The sequence below is a fragment of the Sylvia atricapilla genome, chromosome 2 (genome assembly GCF_009819655.1).
Source record: "Sylvia atricapilla isolate bSylAtr1 chromosome 2, bSylAtr1.pri, whole genome shotgun sequence".
In the NCBI taxonomy this organism is placed as follows: Eukaryota; Metazoa; Chordata; class Aves; order Passeriformes; family Sylviidae; genus Sylvia; species Sylvia atricapilla.
The window spans coordinates 43,210,627-43,228,633 of record NC_089141.1 but is presented as its reverse complement, the minus strand read 5'-3'; positions in this window follow the sequence as shown (position 1 = coordinate 43,228,633).

Sequence of the window (18,007 nt, the reverse complement as noted above, 5' to 3'; positions counted from 1 at the left end):
TGAGAGACCCGATTTTCCCTGGGGATGCGGAGGCTGCCCAACCCTCTGCCCTATGCTGGCTGCTCTGAGGCAACAGCACTGTCTTCCCAGTGCCCTGCATGGCAAAGCCAGCGTGTCCCCTTGCAACATCAGTGGCTGGAAGAGATGTCCTTAATATTGTCTTACACATTTCCTGTGCAGACAAATCCCTTCCCTGCCTGCTTCCTGGATTAATGTGATCCTATCCTTGAACACAACACAAAAATCTGAGAAGGAGGTGAGTGTCTCTATCAAATAGACACTTTCCTGTTCATGGTTTAGTGGGAACATTTCCATGAGTAAGTGTTAACAGATTAGGTTGATGGTTATTTCAGTATCTTCCCCCAAATATTTATTTTCCCTCCCTGTGGAAGAATCATATTGAAGTACTCAAGCTTTTTCTCCTGAAGAAGAAAACTCCAACTGAGTGTACCAATTTACACATATTTTATCTGCTATTTAGCTCCCTGGCTATGCTTCTCTTCATCTTGCCATTTTCCTAGAAGTTTCCAGTCTGTGACACACACTGTTCCTGTTGAAAATAGTGAATGGATAAAGATGCATCCAGCATACCAAGAACAGGCATTTCCCTCTCTGTTTTCTGCCCCAGTATGTTGGATCTTAACAGAAAGAACCTCCTGTGTCTGTGACATTTCGCACTGGTTCTGCAATGATGAGGGAACTGTTGACAAGTAAATCCTCTCTGGGCAGCCCCAGTAAGACGCACATTTTTTCTGGCTTCCTTCTGGGGCTCACAGAGCTCTGCCAAAGGTTTATGAGAGCGGTGCATATCCTTCATAAGAGAGGATGATGTTGTGCAAGTCATTACATGTGTCCTGCCTCCAGAAGCATCATCATAAAGAGTCAAGCAAAACTTTTTTCCAAAATAAGTAGTTCCATGTGGCCGGCCTTGTCAAGTACAAAGCAAAGCCTCAGCACCCTGAGACAGCTCAGCTGCCTTGCAGAAATATCTTTTGTGGCTCAACAAGAAGGTCAGAAAATATAGTTCTCTTTCTCTTCTTGGTTTCTTTTGTGTGGTGTGTTTTTGGGGTTTTTTTGTTTGGTTGGTTGTTTTTTTGTTGCTGTTGTTTTGTTTTGTTTTGTCTTGTGAATGGCCACTTATGATGAAAATGTTCTGGCTGTGATGAATTATCCACAACATTTTGAATAAGGACAACATTAAACCAAATTCTTTACTGAATATCAATTAACATGCAATATCAACTAACTCTAACCATCTTTTTAGAAGTAGGGAACTGTCCATCGCTAGGAGTTTACAATATGTGATGACTGAGTCCAGAATGAATCCTGACAGCTTGGTTACCATGAGCTCCTCAGAGACACAATGCTTAGTGGAAACACTGAAATGTTTCTAATGGTAGTGGCAGGAATAGTGCCAGTCAAACAGAATGTGCTGTAGGCACAATGCAAGGCGGCATCACCTTGGCTCCCTCACACAGTAACTTCAACAGCTTCTGGAGAATTTGTGCATGCCTATTCTTTAGACCAAGAAAGAATAACCTCTCTACATGCCACTGACAATGGTTATCAGCTGTATTATATTCCATTTTGCACGTGGCAGGAGGTGCTGGGGAAATTGCAAATGCAGGAAGTCTTGCTGCAGAGCAATGAAGGCTCACTGGTGTTGTAGATGACCGATAGTAAGGGCATGGGAAGAAGTGTACCCAGTGCCCAAGGTGCTGGCAGAAGAAATCACTTCTTTTACATTTCTTGCTGTTCCTTCCCTTTCAGCTCTCTTGGCAGAGCTGGTCATGATGAGCTTTCCATATAGATGTTGTTGCAATGAAACAACTTAGCAAATGCTTCATACTTAAAGAGTTTACAAAAAATCCTGCTGCTCTTGCCTGGACTGGGTGAGGAAGGGTCCACACAAGCAGCTGTGCTGGCACATCAGTGGGCCAGAGGAGATGGTGATAAAAGGCATCCTTCTTGCGGTGGCTCAGTTGGAGTCAGAAGATGACATCTGTCCATAATCTGGTACTGTCAAATGACAGACTGTACAATGTGACAAGTTATGTGACAGCATGACAGACTGTGACATTTCGGATTGCGGTGAGCAGCACTTTTTGTTTGTGTTCACAAGTTGTGGAAGAAAGCACAGCACTCCAAAAAATAAATAAGTGCCTCACAGACTTGCTAGAGAGAAAATTCTTGCAAATGAAGAAAGGGAGAGGAAAGAAACTATTTCAAAAGTGGATAGGGGAAAAAAATCTTGAGTTAACACTTCTTTACAGTTAGCTTTATGTTTTAGTATCCCTGTTACAAAGCTAAAAATAATTCAGAATCATTTCTATAAAATTTCAGGGCATAGAAGAGCAGGAGAAATGGCACTTCTACACTCCTTAGATTAGTTTTCTTCAATGCGAAGCAAGATAAAATAAGCTCTATTTTATTTGGGCTTAAGGGATGTAAAGTCATAATAATTACCAGCTGACACCAATTTAATGCAGGTGTTCAGAGCTCTAAAAGATAAAGAGTGATAATAACTCAGAGTTACCTTTAAAAAGAGATCTCAGAATTTTCAAATTCAAAAAACCACAAATACTGGAATAAGAAACCCCCATTATATGAAAGGAATTGAAACTCTGAAATACAAAAAGTACACTAATTCTGTTCCCAGAGACATGGATAGATTATTCTGCCTGTTAGAGGTGAGCAATTACTAAGCAGACAGGTTTGAAATTTTCAAAGTGAAATATTAAGAACACAGGGCACCGTTATTGCTAAATTCTTGCATACAGATTTTGCTGTATGGGCTAGACCTTAAAATGTTGAAATTCAGCAGTCTGGCTGCTTCTTTCAGACTTGGATCAGGCTTCACCCAAAAAAATAGGGAGCTGCTGCTCAAACAGGCTTCAGTGACATGAATGAGATTCAGAAAGGATTTTAGCCATGGCCAAAGATGAAATGATACACTGTCGAAGTTATTAATTGATTTCTGATTAGAAACCATGAGGACCAGTCAGAATGAGAGATTGATGAGCGTCCATCCATCTTGGGCTGCAAACAAAGTGGGAAGATTTCTGTATTTGTGCTAACATGGCTGTAGTTGTTCTTTGAGCTGTGGCCAGCCAATGTGAATGATTTGACCAGCAGAGGCATTGCACATTTTTCATTTTATGTTTAGATGGCAAATTACATTTTTGGTCAGCCATGGAGAAGTTCCCATTGCATTTGCTCTTAGGAATGCCTGGATTTTGGTGAATACTTTTTCATCCCACATTCCTTGAGCCTCTTGTCTTAGGCTGGTATTTTTTGGTGGTGTTAGTGGTGGAAGACCACCAAGAATGGGCTGTGCACCTGCTCCTGGGAGCTCCAAAATTCATCCTCCTCCTGCTCGCTTGTGGGCTGTGAGTTATACAGCTCCATTAGCTCTGTACACATGCTGACAGCTGAACTGCAGGGGAGTTTACAGTTTCTTCAGGCTGCCTGAATGAGTCTTGGCTTCTTGCTGGGACAGCGATCCCATGATCCTAGCCACCAGGATTGTGAGTGGCATCACCAGTGGCTAGCTGGCAGAGATAATAGATGGGAAAAGGTAGTTGAAAGCAGCTGATCCTTGTCAAGATTGAAAAACATCAGGTGCAACTGTTATTGGCCCTACCTGTGTGTCACTGATGGAGGAAGGCTGCAGGGGCATTGCTGAAATGTGGGAATTATACTTTGTGCACACCATTTCCTGGCCCAGCCAGGAGCAAAGCCAAAACTATGACAAATAGCAATGCAGTCTTTTGCTAATGTAATGGCTTTTAAAAGACTTCCAGGAAAGATGAATCCTGCTTTTCTGACTGTAACAATGCATACCTAATCCCAAACCACCTTTTCTTTTGCTGCCAAATTATAAACAAAGCCCTCTGAATTCTGGGGGAGGAGTGTGCAGAGCACCAGGCTCAATATCTCATGAATGTGTGAAAACCTTCACTTGTTGTAGTGCTGTAGCAGAAGAGGAATGAGACAGGCATGGTGCAGGCACGGTGTCCTTGCACAGGGAATGTGGCCATGGCAAGTCCCTGGGGAGTTTGAGCCAAGGTGTGTGTCTGTCCAGCCAAACCAGTACCGCCACAGGGAACAAACTGGAATGTTAAACTCCTCTCACTTCATGCCTAATTCTGTTTCTGCACTGTCCTCATGCAAGGAAACAACACATGTCCCCCCTGAAATTATTTTGTATTTCCCTGAAGGGTTCTTAAAATATCCACGACACAAAGCGTAAAGGAAAAACTGCTGGAATTTGGTCCTGCTGAGGGGAAGATAACAATGTGAAGGATATGAGGCAAGGTACCATTTCATTGTGCTTTACTAGTGCTTGTAATTTACATCTCATCATTTTCAAGGCCTCTGCTGGCAATATTTCCTTCTAAGAATAGAGCTTAAAGGTATTTTAAGAATTCTAGTTGTTGTGCAATTAATAGGGTAACACTTTGTTCTAAGCAAAAAGATCTGCTGTTTTGAGCAGTAACAGTATTTTGCATGTAAAAGAGGGGGAATGAGGAATGTTTTATTGCCAGCACTTTTCCTTACAGGGGGATGAATCACTTACATTCTTGGCAAGCAAGCTTAAATTCACAAGAATGCTCAGTTTGATCAACTTCCTTCAAAACACTAAGCTCAAAGTACAGAGGAATAAAGAGAGAAAGAAACTTGGATGGGCTTGGATGTGGAAGACATTACAAGATGGACATCCAAGCAGGAAGACAATAAATCTAGTGTACAAATTGTTTTGCCCAAAGCAAGTCGCTGACTTGCTGTTACGAGAGGGTCCAGTCTAAATTAAGAGAGTACTGGAAGGGAAAAATAAAACAAGGAGGAAAAGAGCCAGAGCAGAGAAAGAAAACCCCTGCCGATCTGGCAGACATGGCGGATGTTGTGTCAAACATGAGTCTATTTGCTAACAAAACAATGTGAATTTTCACAAAAAATTACCACCCTTCCCTTCAGAATGGAAGATTGTGCTGAGAAATGAAATATGAGAATACAGTTAGTTTAGCTGAGAGGAAAGTGCCTATGTTCAGACTGCTGTTTCACATAGCAAAGGCTGAGGGTCCAGGGCGAACCAAGCTGTGCCCTTGTTGCTCCTCTCCACCTGTGCAGTGTACCCCACTGAGGACAGGGTGGCGCTGAAAATGGTCCCTTTTAGTTTTATTCTAATGGATGCTTTTTCAGATGGATTGGTTACGTGGGCTGGTTCACCAAACAACCACATGTAGCACTGCACAATATACCCAAGTGTCAGTGCAGGAGATGACAAGAGTAAGGGGACACAGCAGAGGGGAAATGAAGAAGCTGGACAGGCACTGCTGCTGTTGCACCTCATTGTGATCTTCTACACAGTGCTGATCTAAGGGACATGCGCTCCTCTGCTCAGAGACAGTTAAGTGGCAGCTTCAATGAGACCAGTACAATTGCTTGTTGGCTGAGATAAAAACAACCTAAGCAAAACCCAAAATATTATTTAGTGTGGAATTTCCCTTTTTCTAGGTCATCCTGTGGTCATGCAGAGAGCTCTGTCAGTATAAAAGCATGACAGTGAGGAGTAGTGGAAAACAAGAAGGGAAGTACTGCTGCCCAGTATCTTGATGTCCCCCTGCTATTCACCCCAGTGCTCTGCCACCCCTCACCTGCAGTGCACACGGGGGTTGCGGCACCTCCAGATGATTAAGGTAAGTCTGACTGTGTCATGTCCTTCAGCCAGCACAGGGCTGCTGTACTTCTGTTCAGGGTGTTCTCTCAAAATATATCTGGTACTTACTGAACCTAATATTGGGGGAAAGAATAATTGGGGGAGAGTGAGAAGGTAGAGACCTAGGAGGTCTCTAGGATAAGTGCAACTCAAAGCAGGACCCAAGGTTCTGCAGAAGTGTTGGTGTCTAATAACCTCAGCATCACAGTCATTGTTTTGTGTCTTCAGGATCCAAGTTTCAGTAGGTTTCTCACTTCTGTCATGCTCTGCAGTGCTGATGCAGTGAATCCAGTACTGCTCTCTGATTCTTCAATCAGGTATGTTGCTTATTTGTAGTAAATCTCATGCTTTTGGGACACTGAATGTACTGTGTATTCACCAAGCAACCACATCCCATTCATTGAATAAGGTCAATGCTTCCTGGTCTGGTTTCCTGTACACAGATTGTACAATAGGTCAGCACAGGTCCTGGGGATATGTCCAGGTTTTCCACATGTGTAGCCTTCCTATCCAAAATGCAGTACAGACAATCCTCAAACATCTGTGCAGGCAAATTTTCTGGGCAGAAAAAGAAAACATCTAATAAATCTGGACAGAGGGTAGCCCCAAGTTAGAGCCTCAAACACATTGTGAAACACTGGACCAAGCTCCCAAAGAGAGCAATCTTTGCACTGGAGTTTTTAAGACTGGATAAGTGTGTGCCATACTGAAGTCTGAACTAGAACTAGATACTTCACAGCCATATTTCCTGTAAGAAACTACTAGTTGGACTCTGCAGCATGAGGAATGGCAAGCACAGTCTGTTCTCTGCTCTGCAACCTGCTCTCTCCTTCTCCAGCCTCTTGCTGGAATCAGTGTGAAACCCAGTGTAGACACCTAGGGCTGGGCACTGAGAAAAGGGAGATTTGTATGGAATGAGTCTGTGTATTCATGCATGAGAGTAACAGTGGCAGCAATGGTGTTCTCTCATAGTAATGCAAAGCAAGACGGAAATAGGATGAAGTTTTTTTCATGGTTAAAATAAGCAGAACAAGAGGCGGTTGTTGTTTTGGGGAAGAGGAAAGCAGTTGATGTCAAAATGTTTCACCGACTTGGCAAAAATGCCAAGCTGGCCCTGCCTGCAGAATACAAGGACTTCAAAGGGCTTATCTTGAATAAGAATTGAGGCAGCCAGATCACAGTTTCCTACACGTATTCAGCTGAGGTTAAATGATATGCAAGGCTATATCCCAAGGGTGTGTTTTCCTGCTGATGCCAATCAAATTGCTGACACCTCTACCTGCAGGTCTGTGGGGTCTGTTCTTGCTTTAGCTGCGTACACGCAGAGACAGCTCAGTTCTGACCCAGCACCAGGAAGAGTGGGTCACTCTCACAACTGGTCACTTCAGGAGCACTGTTCCACAGAGGGAACACTGAAGCAGATGCCGGGCCCTTGCTCCAGCGGTGAGCCCGTACTCAGGAGGGGTGTGTGATTCTTAAACAGGATGCAGGCTGAATAACCCTCCATTCCTGAAGAGGGTGGTCCCCGAAGGTCAGGGCTGCCTTCAATGGTGTGGCAGTGTGAGAGGAAACTGCCTCAGAGGGTGCTTTCATAATGCTCAAACTATGAATAAATTCAGCCTACTGAACTCTGGGTTCCCAAGTGGTACTCATAAAAAATGTGAATAAGGAGAATAAGGTTAGGAAAAGAACAATTCTCCAGCTAAACTTCCTTTACAGGATGAACAGGGGTCCTCCTCCCCCAACCCTTTGTCTGATTTCAGACAAAGGGCTTTGCATCCCGTGCAGGAGTTCTCTTTGCTGCCTGGAAGGAACATATGGATTCTAGTTGATACAAACCTGGAAGAGCTTAGTTCAATGAGCAACAGAATACCTGGGGTTGGAAGGGACCCCTTGATGTGATCTAGTGCAAACCTCTACTCAAGCAGGATCACCTAGAGCAGGTTTTCTCAGGAACATGTCCAGTAAGATTTTGCAAATCCCCACTTGTGGAGGCTTCACAGCCTCTCTGGGCAAGTGAACAGACAGGCAAAGACCAAAGACCTGATGTCAGTACAGATAATTTTGACACTTTTCACCATTATGGTATATTATTAAAGTATAACCTGAATAATGTATTTGATATTCACTCATTGACTCTGGTTCTGGTGAGACTGGGTATAAAATTATGTGGACCAAGGCTGATCCATACTTAACCCAGTTGCATAATTCTGGGAAAAAGACAGTCAAAGAGATAGCTGGGTGTTACGTGGGATTAACACACTGTGGTCCCGTGGGAACTCCCCCAGTTTAGGGCAGGAGCAGCCATTCCTCCAGTCAGTGCTGTACTAATTCACTGGAAGGAGGACCAAGGGTCTCTGAAACTTACAACAATAAATCCAGAAAAACAATGAATATTTTTCATCCTTTAAAACACAAAGAGTTTTCTAAGAATATTTGTTCCTTAAATTCCAGAAGATGAGGGAACAAATAGGGTTCCATGCTTTCTGCTCCCATGCTTCAGAGCCAACACTTTACCCTGGCCATCACTGTTACCAAGGCAGCATCACAGTTCTGGCAGGAGATCTTATCTGAAATCTTAACAGAGGCACATTTAGGCTGTTCAAGACAGTTTTATATTGCTCAAGCTAAAGTCAGTGAAATGTTTCATTCAAGTAGTGAGCAAACACAGTCTGTCCATTTCTTCTGTGCGATGCACAGAAATCTGTCTGCTTCCTCCCCAAGCACAGTACAGCATGTCTGAGCTACTGGCTGCTATAATTAGGATGGGGAAAACATTTGTGTGGCACTATAAAGGTGAACTGGGTGCTTTGCAACTACAAAAACATTTAAGTCGTTCCCAAAGAATTCAGAGTCAAATGCGGTTAAGAAAAAACACAAGGCAATTGTCTCCAGGGAAAAATGGATCCTGCAGAGATGAAGAATCACCAGGACAGCAGATCTGAATGGAGAAGGGAACTCCTGGGCTGAATGACTGGATATCCCTCGGAAACACTGATTTCTTTCCTAATCTGCCATGGACCTCATAGATGACCTTCAGGAGTCAAGGGTTCTGTGCATGAGTTCTCCCTGTAAAACTGGCATTACTTCAACTCACTCAGTTTCCAAAACAAAGGCAGGCTACGAAACAGAGGCTGGAAGAAGACAGGAGGTACTGTGGCAGGATAGTATCAGGAGGCACTCAGGAAGCAAGAGAGAGAACAAAGGGGCAAAGAAGAGAAAAACCTCTGAAGAGTGAGGAGGCAGGGAGCCAGTGGCAAGAATAAGAAATGAGATGGGATCCTTCAAGTGTAGGGGAGGAAAAGGTAGATTAACAAATTTTTGGTTAGGCTAAAGGGAGTGCAGAAAACCTAAAAGAGAACTGTCAGTGAACTACAGTAGCTAAAACAGGTAATGGCCAGAGCATAGAGAAGAACTGTAGCCATGGTGATAGAAAAGTAAGGGCCACTTCAAGAAGTACTGAGACAGAAATGAAATGCTTCAGATTAGGCCTTTCATGAAAGATCAGTGATGTGAAATAACAGAAAAGAAGTTAAAAAACAACCTTCCCTGAACCCAGAAAAAATAGAGGAAGTACAGAAATCAGATTTAAGAGAACTGATACTTTTATATCAAACAAAACCAGTTTGAGGCAAAATATATAATTTTAAAATAATTTTAAAAGCCCCAGGGATCTAAAACTGGATAGTCATGGAAATAGAAGATCATTTACCCTCTAGAAAGGTGCAGGCAGAAATGATCAGGTGCAATCAGGGGAGGAGCATGGAATGATCAGCCATGCAATCCTTCAGGGGCCACCTGACAAAAATCTCCAACTACACATTTTGAGTCATCCATTCTGGGCACATGAGGATTTGTCGAGACAAGGATTCAGCATGATGTTTCAAACAGTCATGAGGAGCAGCAGTAACTGAAATTCCAAGGGGCCAAGAAGACACTTGTTGCATCCAAACACAGTCTTTGCTTGCATTTCACAACATTGCACAAGGCTTAAAAAGTAATCTTCAAATTTGCACACCCATATCACTGTGTACACAGAGAATGGCCAAACAGACCTGGTGTACATTGAAATTCATGTCCTAGCCAGAGCCTGCCCTCTTGCTCTATATGCACCAAGGGCTTGGCATTGCAAAGAATATTTGAGCTTCTGGACTTACATGTGAATCTTTGAGGAGTGGAAAATAGACAGAAGAGCAATTACACTGCTCTTGTTAGTCTAAAGGGAGTACAAAGGAGTATGGTGAGAAACTGCATTAATTGCAGTATTGAAGTACTTGAAAAAATGGCCAGAGCACAGAGAAGATGTTTTAAAAGGGGGAAAAGGAAGACCCAGGGAACTACAGGCATGTCAGTCTCATCTCTGTGCCTAGCAAGATCACAGAGCAGATCCTCCTGGGAACTATGCTAAGGCACACGGAAAATGAGGTGACTGGTGGCAGCTAACATGATTCCTTTTCACTAAGGGCAAATCATGCCTGGCAAATTTGGTGGCCTTCTACAACAGGGTTACAACAGTAGCAGATAAAGGAAGGGCAACAGATGTTATCTACCTGGACTTGTGCAAGACACTGGACATTGTCCCATATGACATCCTTATTTCTAAAATGGAGACATGGACTTGATGGGCAGACAACTTAATGGATTGGAAATTGGCTGGATGGTCACACTCATAGAGTTGTGGTCAACAGCTTAATGTCCAAAGGGAGACAAATGACAAGTGGCATTCCTCAGGGATTGGTGACTGGTGCTGTTTAACAGCTTTGTCAGTGATGTGGCATAGAGTGCACCCTCAGCAAGTTTGCCAGTGACACCAAGTTGTGTAGTGCGATTGACATGCTGGAGGGAAGGGATGTTATCCAGAGAAACCTTGACAGGAGGGTCAATGTGAACTGCATGAAGTTCAAAAAGGCCAAGTGAAAAGGTCCTGCACCTGCGTCAGGGCAATCCCAAGCACAAACGCAGGCTGGATGGAGAGTGGATTGAGAGCAGCACTGAGCAGAAGGACTTAGGGATGCTAGTTAGGACAAGCAGCTGGGTGTGTTTTAGCAATGTGCACTCATAGCCCAGAAAGCCAACTGCGTCCTGAGCTGCATCCAAAGCAATGTGGGCAGCAGGGTGAGGGGAGGGATTCTGCCCCTCTGCTCTGCTGTTGTGAGACCCCACCTGCAGTGCTGCATCCAGCTCTGGGGTCCCCAACGTAACAATGGAGTGGGTCCATTGGAGGACCATGAAGAAGATGATCAGAGTGCTGTAGCACCTCTCCTATGAACACAGCTTGTGAAAGTTGGGATTGTTCAGCCTGGAGAAGAAAAGACTCTGGAGAGATCTTAGAGCAGGCTTCCAGTACCTGAATGGGGCCACATGAAAGCTGGAGAGACTTTTTATAAAGGCATGTAATGACAGGACAATGGGGAGTAGCTTTAAGCTGACAGAGGACAAGTTTATATCAGATATTAGGAAGAAATTCTTCCCTGTGAGAGTGGTGAGACACTGCCACGGGTTGCTCAGAGAAGCTGTGGATGCTCCATCCCTGGAAGTGTTAAAGGCCAGGTTGGATGAGGCTTGGGGCAACGTGGTCTAGTGGAAGGAAGATGTCCCTATCTCAATGGCAGAGGGTTGGAATTAGATAATCTCTAAGGTCCCTTGCAAACCATTCTATGATTCTATGATTTGTAATCATGGGGATAGAAAAACAAGGGCCACTTGAGTTGTTTTGCATGCTGTCATGAGATCCTACTTTAAAACAATTGGTTGTGACTTCTGTGTTTCTATTCATTTTGATTAACAGTATAACAGTATTCCTATTCATTTATCACATTCCAAGATTTAAAGAAAACTTTACTCGTTTAAGTTACAGATTCATTATAACCAAAATCTGTATTTTAATTATTTGCAAATCACATATTATCCAACCTACAGTTTACTGACTGATGATGAATAAAAGCTACCCCCTAACATTCAGAGCCTTTCTTCTTTAATCTTGGAGTTTTTATGAGCTCTAGCAGAGCTAAGGTAAGGTAGAGCAGAGTCTGAAAGAAAGTAGCTAGAAAATTGAAAGCATGTTTAGGACTGCTGTGATGCTTTTTAGACGTGGAACTTTGTATTCCTGAAGTGAGCTAAAAGCAGTGGCTGGTGTGGGATGTTAATTCAGAATAGATGTGGGTTGAAAGACTGTGTAGAAGACTAGGAGACACGCGGTGATAATGATAGTCATCAAACAGGAACGCGTGGTGAAGCTTTTTTGGAGGGGAAACTCTTTCGGTTTCTATGCTGTTTTCATGATTATTATTCTGTGATGATACTCTAGTAAAGCATTATGGAGAGCTGAGGATTTTTTAGTCTCCTGCTGTGGTGGATTGACCCTGACTGGATGCCTGGTACCCACCAAAGCCACTTTTATTGCTCCCCTTCTCGGCTGGACAGGGGAAAGAAAATACAACAAAAAGCTCACGGGTTGACTTAAGGACAGAGAGACAAAGGACTCATGATTACAATCATGGGCAAAACAGACTCAAATGGGGAAAATTAATTTATTATCAATCAAATCAGAGTAGTATAATAAGAAATGAAAACATTCTTAAAATACCTTTCTCCCACCTCTCCCTTCCTGAATTCACTCCTGAATTCTCCACCCTCTCCCCCACAGTGGTTCAGGGGGACAAGGAATGGGGGCTGCAGTCAGTTCATCACGTGTCTCTGCTGCTTCTTCCTCCTCAGTAGGAGGCTTGTCACACTTCTCCCCTGCTCCAGTGTGGGGTTCCTCCCACAAGAGACAATTCTCCATGAACTATTTCAACATCAGCCCTTCCCACGGGCTGCAGCTCTTCACTGACTTCTCCAACATGGGTCCCCCATGGTGTCACAAGTCCTGTCAGCAAACCTACTCCAGCATGGGCTCCTCTCTCCACAGATTCACCAGTCCTGCCAGGAGCCTGCCTCCAGCATGGGCTTCCCATTGGGTCACAGCCTCCTTCAGGCATTCCCCCTGTTCTGGTCTGGGCTTTTGCATGGCTTCAGGTGAATCTCTGCCCCTATCCAGGGGCACAGCTGCCTCACCATAGTCTGCACCAGAGGCCGCAGAGGACCCTCAGCTCTGGTGCCTGGAGCACCTCCTGCCCCTGCTTCACTGAACTGCATGTCTGCAGTGTTGCTGTTCTCACGTTTTCTCACTCTCCCTGGCTGCTGCTGTACAGCTTTTTCCCACCCCATTTCAAGTCAGTTATCCCAGAGGCATTACTGATGTCCCTGATGGGCTCAGCCTTGGCCAGCAGTGGATGGGTCCGTCTTGGAGCTGGCTGGCATTGGCTCTGTTGGACCTAGGGGCAGCTTCTGGAAACTTCTCAGAGAAGCAACCGCTGTAGTCCCCCACCACCAAAACTTTGCCATGCATACCCAATAGACCTACACAGGGGTCCTCTTAGAATTTTCCCCAACTTTTTAGGTGCTGTAATCCTGAACCCAATTTCTATAATACTTTCTCTTTTATATGGCTATATGGCACATCTGGATGACAAGTCTTAACATGCAGTTTTATGTTTCTATTGCCAAGGCTGTGTGGTACTTAATCCCCATCTTTCCATCTTGCTTATGATTATACCAATGGGTCAGGCCAAGTTATTTTATTCGTGCAAGTCACTCACCTCACAGACAATAGCAAATACTTCTCTCGGTTTTCTGGTATCATTCTTTGCTGATAAAGCTCTGTAAACAAGTGCAAAGCACACAGGATTTTGACTCCCAGAGTACACAGAGGTGTGACTGTAGTTTTTCCTCTACTCAGTGCCATTCTTTCTCCCCCAAGAAAATATGCGAGGTTTGTTGACTGGAACTTCTTATGCTGCTTTGAGATGCCTTGCCAAGTTGTATGTTATCCCACTTCCTTCCTGCAGGCAATCCAAATAAATCCAAATAGCGGAGGCTTCCACTGGAGCCCTGCCCCTCACAACAGCACCACGCAACGGCTCAGCTCTCAGGCCCTTTCTTTCAGCACAAGAAATGTGGTGGCTCAGTGCTGGGCTCAGTAGGAGCTCTGAGAGCCTGCCACTTCTGAGGGCAGACCTTGAACAGCAGAGTTCTGCAACCCCACTGTGCCAAGCCCAGGAGATGCCGTGAGCCAGCGGCACCACTGGGCAGCTCTGCGCCGTCTGCAGATGTGGCAGGTCTGCCGATGTAAGGCCAGATCCATTGGCACAGGCACTGTGAAAAGCCCGTTTACTTAGGAAAATGAGATGAAGCAATAGGCTTACAGCACCACTGGAAAATTACTGTGTCAAAGAGAGGCTAAGCAGTGAGGATCTGAATTTCTGCAGAGTAACTAGGGCAAGACCTAAGTCTTACAGGTTTGCCTTAGAGCTTTGTATCTGGGCAATAGCCTGGAACCGAGAAATTGGACATCCTCTCTGATTCCTTGTTTTTTTCATCCTTTTGTAATTTTGTTTCTTTTTTAGTGACAGTATGATCTAGTTGTTGATCATTATTTGGTAGATGAGGATTCTGGTCGTGGCTTTGCTGCTGAATTGCTGTGTTTCTTGTGAATGTTCATGCAGCCTAGCCTTGCTTCTCTCTTCAACTCCTCTGTCCATCTTATCTGCAGAGTTGTAATCTCTGCTCTGAAGAGGTGGTCCCTTATTATGGGTTTGGGGGTTTTTGGTAGCAATTGCAGCCTTCTGGTACAGCATCACATATAACAAGATTAGCTGATATTTTCCCTATGCCTCCCTGGAATGTTCTCGTTTAGTAGCTGTTCCACACATGTGATTGCCTTGCATCAGCATGGTTTTATTGCTGTTTTTCTAATTTATGGTTACTTCTGTCACCTACACCTCTCACTCTTTGATGCATATGCAGGCTTTTTAAAAATAGAGGTAGAAATAAGTTTTTCTAAGTTTTTCTACATCTGCCTCTGTTTGCCTGTTTCCACTGAAGTCTTATTCAGTGTATTTGGAGTATTTGAATGCACATAGTTCAACCTCTTACAGTTCAGCTTCCATGTTTTATATCGACTCACTCCTTTTTCCTTGTGCATTACTGATGTCAGCCTGCAATATGTCTAGTTCCCTGCTTCTGTTCTGTGTCTTTTTCTTATCCATGTACTTCCTTACCCATCTGTACTATTATTTTAATTGTCTTTGAATGCACATTAATAGTGCTTCTTAACATATGCCACTGCTGCTTTTTCTATTCCATTCCTTCCTTTACTCTGTTCCATGTCCAGTTTCTCTCAGCATTTAATCAGTTCAAATTCATTACTGTTATTTTTTTCCCTTTAGAGCTGACTTAGTCATAATAACAAGGCTTACAGGGAAAGATCCAAGTCTTGTTCAAAGATCTGATCCAAGGCTAATTAACATGGTCACTATTTTTTTATAATCTTCCTGTTATATTTCCCTTCTTTTACAGACTCTGTCAGATCCAGCAACATCTCAGAAGAGGAATGGTTTCCTCTGAGACCCACATGTAGTCCAAACCACATATCATGCTGGGAACCCAAAATGCATTCAACTGATATCTAATCTGACACTTCCTTGTCCTTTTCTCAAGTACCATTTTTCCTTGTAAGGCTTTTCATAAGGCTGCCTATTAAATGTGCTAACTAGTGACTCCATTCAAGCCTTTAGCTGGGAGAACCATTTCTATGTCTGTAAGGTGAGATGGTTATAATCCGTCTAGTGTTATCTTCCAAGGACACTGGACTGCCAGCCCTCATTACTGAACTCCTTTGTTAACATACTTATTCTCTCTAGCCATACCTATTTGTCCTTTCTTAGGACAAGAAGGATTTTGATACGTTTCTAAAAATGGTACACCTTAGGGCTTCCTGAGATGGTTTTGGTTTTTTGCTCTGGGAAGGGCTAGGAGTAATTGTGGTAAAATGCCTGTGACTCAGTCTGGTTTGCAAGCAAATGAACATAGGCTCCTAACTAACCCTGAGAATGTGAGCAGTGTGCATTTTCTGCTGTGACTACTATATTTTGTCTCCCTCTTGACAATTATCCATCAGATTTCTCTGGTGAGGTGTCTAGAAGGTGCGTTCCTAGTGCTGCTTTTGGGGAATGTGGCATTTAGCTTTAGTGACCAGGTGTTAATTGCAAGCAAGTAACTAACTGAAAATACCCATTTTCAGTAAAGTTTCCTTCACTGCTATTTTAGGCTTCATATGAGTAAATTGCAGTCTGTCACATGAGTAATTTTTGTCTCATATTCCAGGGTCTTAATCTAACAGGATCAGATCTTTAAACAAGACTTAGATCTTTCCCTGTGTATGAGTTACTCACGGATAGAGCTGCACAGGGCTTTAATATCCGGCCTTCTAAATAGGTAGAGTAAATGATCAGAGAAATGAGCACAGCTTTCTTTTAAGTTAATGCAGCATTCTGATGCTGGGCTTTGAGACATCAGTTTAACATAATGATAGGTCACAGAAAGAGCTATTCATCCAGAGATTTCTTAACCTTTTCAAAACATGGGAATTACCCCTCTTTCCTTACAGGCAGGGAAGTTCAGGTGGAGAAGTGTAACAGCTTGCTGTCAGTACCAAAAGGGACAGGGAGTGGAAAAAAGCTGATTTATGTTATGTTTGGCTCTACAAACCTGGCTACCACCCCTTCACCCAGACCAACATGAAACTTTCAGTGGTGTGTCAGCCTTCTGAAGCTTTGCATGTTCTCTCACAATTGCAAAATGCCCTTTTACTGGTGTGTGTGTGCATGGGGCACTCCACAGGCTATACATGTGGCTAATTCCTCCCCTTGTGCTCTGGTGCTGCTTTTGCATGCCGTGCTCCTTCAGGAGTTTCCTAGTCCCAAATCCTTAACTCTGTACCAGTTGCTCTGGAAATTCAAAAGTGCCTCGTTTGTTCACTCAGGATAGGGGTTCCTCACAACTCCTTCATTTTTTTTTTCCCCCACACAGACATTTTGGGGAACTACCCTTGTCCTCACGAGTTCCAAAGTCGCTCATTTTCTGCAGCAAGCCAAGGGCTTTGAATATCCATGTGTTCCTCCCACACCTTTTCCTTCTGTCTGGGATGTGAATCATTCAGAGCATGTGGCAGGAAGGACAAAGCTGTGGTGGGGGTATTGTGCTGGGAGATGCTGCTGTGCCAGGCTTTCAATGAAAAGATAATTGCAGGCTAGGCTGATGGTTGCTGGATGCCCAGACCTGTTACCAGGGCTTCACATGTCCTGCATTACCCTTCTCTTTTTTTCTCCAGGATCAGAAGGGCACTGCCTAAAAACTAAAATTTCTGGATTGGGTAGTTGTCTTGTTCAAAAGCCATCTGCATTGCATCTGAACAAAGTGATGCCATCAAGCTGATTGCAGGGACTTGAACACTTCAACAATTAATTTCCAAATGGAGGGTGTAACTGGTTTAGCAGTTCAGTTCCAAATGGACAGCACAACTGGCTCACACTGGTGAAATTCCACATGAAGTCCCGACATTCCTACAGTCCTCTTGGGCTCTGCTGGGCTCCAGCTTCAGTCAATGATTGATACAAAGCCTGGGGCTGGGAGCAGAGTACATAGGAAGGTGGATCCCTGTGAAATTCAGAGTTTTGAACCTTTTGGACCTGTGAGTCCTGTAAAGGCAGTCTGAGCTTCCAGAATGCCTTACCCAGTTTACCAGTCTGTGTGCAAGCTGAGGCAATTTCCTGGTTAGATTTGTCCTATTTCACTACTTTGTGCTGAAATAAAATAAATTTCTGAAACACCAGGTCTCACATTCACTGCATCTTTGCCACTCCAAAAGAGTGCTGTGATAGATCCCATAGGCATAATTCTAAGGGGAAAAAAAAGCATACCTAAACCATACTTAGAATTTGGTTAGAGTTTATTTTTTTCACGTGCTTAATTACTGAAGCACTGAGCCTGACTTTGACCACCAAAAATTCAATTTTGCATCAGAGTTAAACATGTATATTATATTCACATATAAGTTATATTGTCTGTACTGTGCTGGAGAGCTCAGAACTGCTGCTTCAAACAGGTTTTGCATTGGTGATTTGGGAAGAATGATTCCCCAGTATCACTATGCAAAGAAAATCAATGTGTTGAAACAAGAACATTTCAGTGACGTTGTAAAGTCTTTTCTCCTTGCACATTGTTCATGTTACATTACACTGGTTTGTTCTAAATATGTCACTGTTATTCTAAAGAGGATGACACTGTCAGTAAATTCCTTGTGTATGTATGATCATACAAACATGTTCACATGTTCACTATTATTTCACATGTGCACGCTCCTCTTTTTGAAAAAAGCTAGCAGAGAACTAGGCACTGATGATGATA